Source organism: Crocodylus porosus, unplaced genomic scaffold (assembly GCF_001723895.1).
Source record: "Crocodylus porosus isolate Cpor-Errol unplaced genomic scaffold, CroPor_comp1, whole genome shotgun sequence".
In the NCBI taxonomy this organism is placed as follows: domain Eukaryota; kingdom Metazoa; phylum Chordata; order Crocodylia; family Crocodylidae; genus Crocodylus; species Crocodylus porosus.
The window spans coordinates 1785755-1796196 of NW_017728938.1; positions in this window are offsets into that span (position 1 = coordinate 1785755).

A 10442-nucleotide genomic window follows, 5' to 3' on the forward strand; every position below is an offset into this window, starting at 1 on the left:
CCTCAGCAGCCGCGCGGCAAGGCCGCAGGAAGGCGGCTGTCGCAGCGCCGCCGAGGGGCGGCCCCGGTTCGGCCGCAGGCCTCTGCGGGCAGGGAAGCGGCCGCCCCCCGCGAGCGCCGAGAACCCCGTGGCCGCTCTGGAGCCGACGGCCCAGCCCGCCTCGACGCTTCTTTCCCGCCCGGAACCGGGCACGGGACAACTCGCTTCGGGGTCGGCTGAACGGCTGCGCTGAACGAAATCCCTTTGTGTCGGTTCAGCGGCCCCCGCGGGGCGCCGCCTGCTGCCAGCTGCCGGCGCCGCACTCTCACCCACCGCGGCCCGGCCCGGTCCGCCCCCCGGCTCGCTCGCTCGGCCGGCAGGCACTGCGCACGCCGCCCCTTCCCCTGCAGCCTGGCGCGGAGCTGGGCCCCGGGCCACAGCGTGATCGCAGCACCGCTTTTTCCCTTCCCTCGTCTGGGGCTCTGTAGCAGCAAGCTTCGCACCGCTGCAACCACTGCCTCCCTTTGACAGCCGTCTGTCCCTGCCCTGCGATTTATGTATTCATGGCTGTGGCTTAGAGGCAGCCTGCAACAGTGTCCAGAAAGCAGCAGTTCAGCACTTGCTGAGGATCAGGTCTCCTCCCTCTGCTTCACTAAGGAAATACCAGTAATTGCATTTTAAATGTTAGACCTTTTTTTTAAAAAAAGCACAATTGGCACGCACCCTGTGCAAAAGAGAAATATTGTTTGAGACTACTGGAAAGTGAGCAACCATAACAGTTCTTAACGTGTCTCACCCTGCCTCAAAGAGGGTCCAGATACCGGCAACAAAGATGACAGAATTTACACATAAACTAGAATACATGATTGGAAACCAGTTCAAATCTGTAACAAAATTAGGTTCAGTGCACATAAACTGCTTCCAAAATGGATGAATCCAGTTTAAGATAAATAAACCTGGATGGATGCAGCATCAGACTTAACTGATTTAGGTTAAATAGGTTTAGTGAACTTCTGTCCCAGATCCCCTCCAGATTCAAGTTAACTCACAGTCCCTCACCACTTCAGATGCCTTGTCTCTCTCCTTGCAGGGTTGGCAGGTTAGTCTTAGCCCAAGCTGACTTTGTTCACTTTATTGGTTCAATCTACGCAGCTTAGACTAACCTGCAAAAATTTAAATCAATTCAGTCTCAGGCTTTTTGACTGTATGTTCTTAGCCCAACGGTTTGGAAAGCAAGCCCTACAAGGAAAGGCTACAGGAGCTAGATATGTCCAGCTTGCAGAAAAGATACTTGAGGGGACTTCATAGCAGATTTCAAATACTTGAAGGGCTGCCATAAAGAAGAAAGAGAATAACTTTTCTCTCTTGCTGCAGGGAGAACACAAACCAGGCCTTGAAGTTGCAGCAAAGTAGGTTTAGCCTGGGTATCGGGAAAAAAATCTCCACTGTTGGAACAGTGAGGCAGTGGAATAGACTGCCTAGGGAAGTGATGGATGTTCAGAAACATGTTAGCCAGCCACTGGTCTGGGATGATCTAAGCCTATGTTTTACTAGTGGTATTTCCCATGCTTCTAGGCTTTGCTTGATTGCCACATGGGACTGGGAAGGCATTCCACTACATGTGCACTGATAAAGATTTTTTTGGCCTGTACTGATTGCCTTTTATTAACCAGTCACACAGGACGATAACGATCCAATCACCAACATGCAGCCCAGCACCTTGGAGAGCAGTGTTCAGCCAGTAAGTCTGGGGTCTTCGGGGGGGCAGATTGTGGTTCCCATAAGGCAGGGAGTGGGGCTGGGACAGCAGCAGGCACTGCACAGCTAGGGCAGGGCAGGGTAGGGTGCAGGATGGAGTGGCTCATCCAGAAGGTGTGCGTGGGGTCGGGGGTTGGCTCCCGCCACTGCATGCACCCCCAGGGCAGACCTGGGGGCCATGTGCCCCCTGGATTTGTACGTCAGGTGATGGGCTGCGCTGGCCTCTTCCCCAAGGGGGTCTGGGCCGAGGTTGTATTCAGGGTGGGCAGTGGCAGCACTGGGAGGGGGAAACTAGGGGGTGGGCTACAGCTACCCCAAAATTCACCGGAGCTCCCCCCTCCCAGCACCACCCCCACCCATCCCATGCACAGCCTCAGCAAAGCCCCCCCTCCAGGAAGAGGCTGGTGCAGCCCCCAGACCCAAGCCCACAGCAGGCAGCCCACACTCACCCTGCACACAAGCTCAGGGGCACATGCCCCCCAAGCTTCCCCTAGGGGTGCACACAGCAGCAGGAGCCACTACCCCCTGCACCCCTGAATGAGTTGCTCACAGCTCCATCCTGCACCCTGCCCCACTTGCTCCCTCATGGGTCAATCTGTGTCCATCCCCCGTCCTCCCAAGTCCCTTCCCCTGCACAGACATACCAGCTGGACACTGCTCTCCAAGCTGCCAGGCTGCATTCTTGGCCTTGTGCATGCTGCAGCTGTGCACATGAAGGTGGCATTTATCAGTGACATTATTGGTCATGTTGGCCAAAAAAAAGCCAATTGCCAATAATGTTAATTTTCCTTTTATTGATGCAGATATAATATGGACCGATATATCAGTGCACCCCTACATTCCACACCACCCCTCCCCCGTCACCTTTCTGCTACACATCAGGATTTGTTTCTTTAAACCTTCCTCAGAGGCATGGATTTTGACTGAGGTATGCTAATGTTTCTGCTAAGACTTAAAAGCTGAAGATAGACTAGAAAGTCTTGTCCCTGTGCTCAGGGTCAGATTGTCTGCCACATTTGGGGTCAGGAAGGAGTTTTATCCTGTGGTCAGATTGGTATGGACTGTGGAAGCTTTTGCCCTCCTCTGTAGCTGAGGGCATGGCAGGACACTGCCTGCTGTGGTCCCCCTGCTTTATCTATGGCAGGTTACAGTGCTATGTCTTGTGCTGAGTCAGGGTTGATGGTCATATTTCTAAGAGGTTAGACTATGGATCTGTATAGGATGATTTGAATAGTGATGATTCTGCCTCAGGTTGGACTAGATGACCTACAGACGTCCCTTCCAGCCCTACTTCTTTATGAAATGGCATGCCATAATTTATTATTAGTCAGAAAAACTGTATAGCGGTATGAACAGTTATGTTTTGGGAACACAAAAATAGATAGTCTAAGGAGAAAACTGTCCAGCAGAGGGCACTTGCATTACATTTCCATTTTGCAAGACAGCAAAAGAAGGTCAGCTAGACAAAGTAAGCAATTATAATTTTTTTTTTTAAACGGTCTTTACAGGAACTGATTTCAGGCTTTGCATGATGGTAATTTATTTTTCTATCTTTCTTTCTTACTTTTTAAATAAAAAACATGCACTTTAGATTCCAAATTTAATACATCAGAATTTTTATTTTTGGTTTTGGCTTTATTTATATAGTTAACAACATGCACCAATTGATGATCAGAACAGAAACTTGACCATTTTTTTTTTTAAATGACATAATCCTAGGTTACAGTATTCCAAAGCACGAGACATAAAGAGTTCTAAAACAAAAGTTACTTTCTAAGCATAAAAAAATCTGTATCACACAAGTGCTGCATGAACCTTATTTGAGAGAAAAATCTGAAAGATCTAATTCATTTTTATAATAAAAAGCATTATCACATCTCAAATGCTCTTCTAATGTACTACAAGCATTGCAAACGTTTGATCTGATCAAAAAGCTATTTTAGAAAGTTAATTACTTTAATCATTACTAATTGGTATCTCTGCTGTCACGTTTTCACTTCTCAACTCATTTAAAAAGTGAAGTGATTTGTGATGCAAGATTATATGCTTTATTGGACAATAGCTGGGAGATACAGAAGACAAGGTTTCAGGCTTCAGATACTCTTCATCTGGCTTGGGAAAGAAACACAGTTACAGTCCAAATTCAATATAAGTTAAAATAATTTATCTTAGTTTAACCCAATCAAGTTAGGTATTCTGCCCACTTGAAATGGAGTAAGCAGTTATCACCTGTGGAGCAAAGAGAATTTAGCAGAGGGAGAGGTATATTTTAATGGGACATACACCCGGAATGAAAATGAATTAAATTTCAATGAAGACAAAAATAGGACACCAATCAAACTGGCTACTGAAGGAGAAAATGCTTTATTTATTTAGGTTCCCAATGGTGCACATGCTTCTATTTAGTTACTCATGTGTATAACTAAATTATCTGGTCCAATGAGATGCTAAGGCCCCCCTCCTTTTTTTTAAGCATTACAAAATATTAAAATACAAGAGCCAGATAACTTTTCCTGGCTCTTCCACATCTTGCTAGTTCATACAGAACATCTTTACTATTCAGTTTTAAGTACAAGATTTGAGATTAAACAAGACCTTGTCTCAGGGGAAAACAAAGAAAAAACCAGTACCACTGAACTCTGCCTACTCAGGACCCATCTATCAATCCCACTTGATTTTCCAAACCATTCCAATGCTGTAGTAAGATCACATGACCTTTCTACAAAGTGTTGTAAGCAAATCACATAAACAGGTCTCAGCTATCAAGTCAAAATTTATTTTCTAGGGGTGGTAAAGTCCAGATTTAAAGCAAGTCCATCCATATCTGAAGAGAAATGCTGTATAGTCTTCCAGTGTGCAGGGCTGGGTGGGGGCAGCACTGGGTCCCTGAGACCCAATCCCAGCACAGAAAGGCAGGAGGGGGCAGTGCCAGGCCCCCAGGACTGAATTCCTGTATGCAAATGGTGGGAGGAGGCAGTGCCATGCCCCCCAGAGCCTAATCTCAGTGCGCAGCGCAGGGAATGGGCAATGCCACGCCACCAGGGCCTGATCCAACCTAGACAGGCACTGTGCACCATTCATCTGGCCCGTAGGGCCAAAAGACTGAGCACCACTGTTATAATAGAATGACTAAGCACAGCTAGTTCACCTCAACTGGCAGATAATCTATAGGCAAGACAGTGAAGGCTAAAAATAGGACCAGAATAGAATAACAGCAAGTGTAATTAGTTCACGTTTCTCATGGTCACCTCAGGAGATGATTAGGCTCAGACTTCTAGTACCTCAAAATAACTCTTTTGCAGGAAAAAAGTAAATGTACAATAAAGTTCCTTCATTAGGGTTACCATATTTCCAGGTCCAAAAAAAGATGACACCTGTTTTGTTTTGTTTTTGGGGGGGGGGGGGGGCAGCAATGCCCTGCCTCTGCCCAGTCTGTTGCCCCTCACTAGCAAACCACACCTCCCCCACCCCATCGCTGCTGCTGCCCCTCACTCCCACACAGCAGTACCCTGGTACTGCCATTGCCCTGCACACCCAACCCAGTCACCCATCCCATCACTACTGATCCACAGCCCCTGCCCCCTCCCTTGCTCAGCCCTGGCAGTGCCCCTCACTCCCGATCCACAGCCCCCCCTTCTGTCCCCATCCCCGACTCTGTGCAGCATGACCCCCAACAACCAATCACCTTGCCCACTGCTCTGAGCCCGACGCAACCAGCCCAGTACAGCAGAAAACCTGGACATTTGCTCTTTTTAAAAAAAACCCGCCTGGATGCAGCACAGGGGTTCAAAAAAAGAGGACATGTCTGGGAAAACCCTACTTTTATCATGTTGTTTTCCACATTTATGCACTGAAATATCCCCAAAGACAGTAAATGCATATGTAGCCTTTAGAGGCACATTTGTGCACAAATGGGTCAGTTCTGATATAGGCAGACCTATTCAGAATAATATAGTTACACAGCAGGTGTGTCTACCCATGCATTTATGCCAGCTTAAATTTACTGCGCATTAAGCAGACATAGGCTAGTGTCTACACGTGCAGGCATTAAAGCGCATTAATGCTGTGTGTGGACAGCATTAGTTAATCCCAAGTCAGTCCACACCCACAGTGTTACTGCATAGTAACTAATCGGGCATAAATTTGACATCTGCAAGATGCAGGTATCAAATTTATACTCAAATTGGTGTAACTTGCTGTATTTACTTTCTAATTGTTGTAGCTGCAACAGTCCAGGAAATATGAGAGGGGCAAGGATTTTTGTGGATAATGTCTTTCATTGGACCAACTGCATGATTAGGAGAAATTTAGACCAGTTTTTGATACAAGGCACCTTTCTCCTCAGGTGAGGGGAAAAAAAAACCATGTTCAGAAAAAAGAATGTTTTTAAGGTGAGAGTTATGCCAATGTAGATACTGATTTGCTCAACATGCATCTCTCAGGAACATACAGAATCTTTAACAAATCAAATATACCAATTTATAACGTTATGGGACATACCTTATCAAAGAAGAGTAATCTTAGAGGAAACTTAGATACTACCATATGAGAGTCCCAAATTACAGCTAGCAGCTAAATACAAGAAAGCAAGGAATATTTTAATCTGCTAAAAGATATACTAATTACTAGACTACTCACATCATCTCCTATTCCTTAATTAATAAATGAAACCTATTCTCAGAAACCAAATCTTAATTCATTATTATAAACTGAAACCTTTTCTTAATATATGAAGAGATCAATTAACCAGCATTACCAGTTGTGTTTTCATATTCACCACCTGTACCAAGAGACTTATAACATTCTAGGAAATAAATATATCAGTTAGCTACTGTTGCCCTCATTTAAGCAACACACTCGTTTTAAGAATTCACATTTCAGGGTATGTACAGATTTAGGCTGGTCCAATTTAACTGAGTTCTTTTCATTCTTAACTCATAATTCTTCAATTAAACTGTTGAAAAATGGCTGCCATCTTAAGACTGCTAGCATTTACTGCCTCCCACTCCTAAAAGAAATCTCAAACATTTCTGCACAGCTTGAGGAAATAAATGGGACAGACCCTCAACTAAGTTCCAGTTTAATTATGACTGAAATAATACTGCTAATGATATTTCACTTTCAGTATGTTAAACCTAGCAATTATCATATAAAAATAAGATAAATCTATGCCAATTAAAGCATTTTACTACATATGCTTTCAGACAACATACCTATGGTTGAAACCCTGTAATAATTTTTGTACAGACTACAGAGTTCAAACTAAATATGGGATATGCACAGGGAACGCTCCAGGATACTGGCAGGGAGAAGATACAACATTTGTAGAAGTTGCCCAATTTCTTTTAAAGTCCAAGAGGCATAACTGGAAAACACGCACCCTTTCTAAGATGGTAAATTTCTGAGGACTGGGAGGTATACACCTTGCTTCAAAAGTAACCAATGATGTTACTACAGCAACGGCACGTACTAAATTATGCAATGTTGTTTTTCCATGGGTGTGTTGTGAAACTTCAAAACACTCTGTGGCCTTCTTAGAATTATGCTACAGCACTTACATGAGTCTGCATGATCTGCCAGCTAATCCAATTGTTAGCTGGAACTGAAGCACCGTGTCTTCCGAATTGCATCATAAAAGCTTTCAAAATGTACGAAGGGGTGGGAAATATATTTGTATTCACCATGTTTCCAACACTTTTTTGACAGGTTAAAATGACAACCTTTTCTGCACAGTGGACAAGACATTCTTATGCATATTTCATTCTTAAGGTAAGTGCAATTATAAAAAGACCCAAAACCTGAATAAATTGTCAGAGTTTGGTTTTGTGTTTTTATGTAAACACAGGACCTGAGAAAGGGCACTTGATGCTTGAAAGCTTGTCCAACACTAATCCCAGTTAACAGCTAGGACAATAAAAAGATACCACAAAAAATCCTTGCCTCTATGTAAACCAAAGGTATGCTTCCAGGAATAGCCTGAGAAAAATACGTGGAATATTATGCACAAATCCGTACCTATATTAAACACACACTTTATTTCAGTTGACAAGTGTTTCTTCATTTGATTTTTAGTATTTATTTGTATGTTCTGTTCATCCCTTACTTTTCAAATCAGCTAGGATGTTTTAGTCTCTGCTGTTCACAGACACTGAGCTTTGTTTGAAAAATATTACAAAAATGTATTATTATTATTATGATAGATTAGGAAAGCATGGCCAGTTGCCTCCTAATTAACCCCATCCAAAGAACTGACAACCAGAACAAAAACATGGTACTAACATGAGGTCTGTAAGGAAGGCACCCCTGTTCACCATTTGTATGGCCAGTCTCTCCCATTCTTCAGCTTATTTGCCAATTAGCATTGTAAACTCTTCAGGGCAGGGATTGTTTTAAAAAGTGCCTAGTACTCAATAGAACATGTTTTCAGTTGCTTCCTTAGCACTACCTTCAATACAAATAAATATGAATATCATAGAATGACTGACCTCAGAGCGCAATTTTAAAATGCTATTTTAATAATGACAAATATGATGTGCAAATATATTTAAAATATTAAAATTATAAGCAGACTCCAGAACTAAAACTATTAAATTGATAGTCTTAGTAATGTAAGATTAACAAACAGTAGTTTCTTCTTAAACCTAGAATATTCAGAAATCCATCTTAGGAGAAGTGTGAGGTCTTCAACATTCAGAGAATTTGAGACCACACAGTGATCTGTAGCACTGGTCCTAGATTTCAGATTTCTTATTTAATATGGAATATCATGCATGTATGAAGGCAAAAAAAATTAAATATGCAGAATTGCTTGTGTAATACAAGCAGCAAAAATGTACTGGTCACAGTAAAGGCACTTACAAACTTAATGTACCTTATCCTTTATTAAAGCCAACCCATCCTTCCCCTCTTTTAATCACTCTATTACATTAACTACTGTATTTTGATGCAAGTACCAAGACAGATTATTAGTTTTGTCTAATTAGCATTTTCCCCCAATGAGAGGTGGAAATTCATTTATTAATTCATAGATGAGAAATTAATTGGGGCTGTTTACATTCAGTGAACTGGGAGTTGTCTTCACTTTGGCTTCCCAAGGTAACCATTTTTAAAGAAAAGATCAGATCTAACTAGTAATGAAAATGACAATTCATTCATTCACTCAAGGGAAAAAATAGTAAAATGGGCTTTCCTGAGCATCAAAAGAAACACAAGTGAACAATTTTATTCACATCTAGTCGTACAGACCTCAGGGCAAAAATCATGTGCCATTTGTGCTGCACAGACTAGTTCAGAGATAAGATTATGTTAAGTGATAAAAGCAGTATTCTGAATATAAGTAGAGATAGATTTGTTTGTTTGTTTATTTTGGGGGGGTGGCTTGGTAAGTCTCAGCTTGAGTCAGATACAAAAAAGGCAAGCTAAATTACCATTTGGAATAGCCAAAACTCTGCAGCGAAAAGGAAATCTGATAAAATTACATGTTTGAGTCCCCACCATGAAGAGCAAGTTATTCTACTGGCTGGTATGAAAGCAAAATCTCTGTAAACCGAAGAGATAGAGCTTATTACTTCTAAACAAAGAATCTAATGAATTGTCAATATAATGGAAAGTCATATGATACATATGAAAAGAATCCAATCAGAAAAATGCTTCTGAATTCTCATCTGACCTACTGTTCAGAGATCTAAGGGGCACCATTTTGACTTTTCACATAACTGTCTGCCTCAGAACAAAAAATATTTTGTCAGGCTAAACTTTTACCACCACATTCCAATTTTTCCCTTACAAGAAAAAAAAAAATCTCACAGTCTCCATCCAATTGTCTGGCATAAAACACCTGGGTGAATGAATCATCCATTCCTTTTGCATTTCTGCAGCATTTACCAGGAAATTAAGGTGGGACACCAGCTGCTCTATTCAGCTTTTAGTCAGTCACAGAAGTCAGACCATATTTATAAATGTAACTAAGGTAGCTTGTAGGCAAGAAAGGCAAGTCACTGCAGTTCACTTGCCTATGTTCCCAGCAAGGACTCAACCATTGGATTTTCCCCTAGTCGAGGGGTGTCAAAATGTATCATCTGGCCCTCTGCATTCCTAGAGGGGCTGAGAATTCAGGACTGGGATCCGCTGTGAAAATCCAACACTGTTGTGCACACTTGTTGGCAACTGGGGGGCAGTCACTTCTCACTTTGTGGTCCACATCCAGCTCGTGAGCAGCCCCATGAGTTTGACACCCCTGCCTAAATCTGTCCAAACTGCTTGGTCTGGTTACTAGCTCAACTTGACATGCCATAGCAAAATCAAAAATTACTGCAAGAACTCTGTTGCTTCAGCAAAGGATCTGATAGTAATGCTAATACAAAAATGATAACACAAGTTATATCATACATGCCTGACTACCTTCTACATGTGAGAAAGAATCTATTAGAAGAGGTCTTGAAATTTTGCTCTTCATGGTTTCATAGATGTTAGGGGCTGAAAGGGACCTTACAGATCATTGGGTCCAGCCCCCCTGCACTTGGGAAGGAAAGACTGCTGGGGTCAAACGACCCCAGCAAGGTGAGCATCAAAACACTTTTTGAAGATCGCCAGGTTGAGTGACTGTACCATCTCTGGGGGGAGCCTATTCCAAACCCCCAGCACTTAACTTGTAAACAAGTTTTTCCTTATGTCTAGTCTAAAACAATCTTCAATCTGTTTGTGCC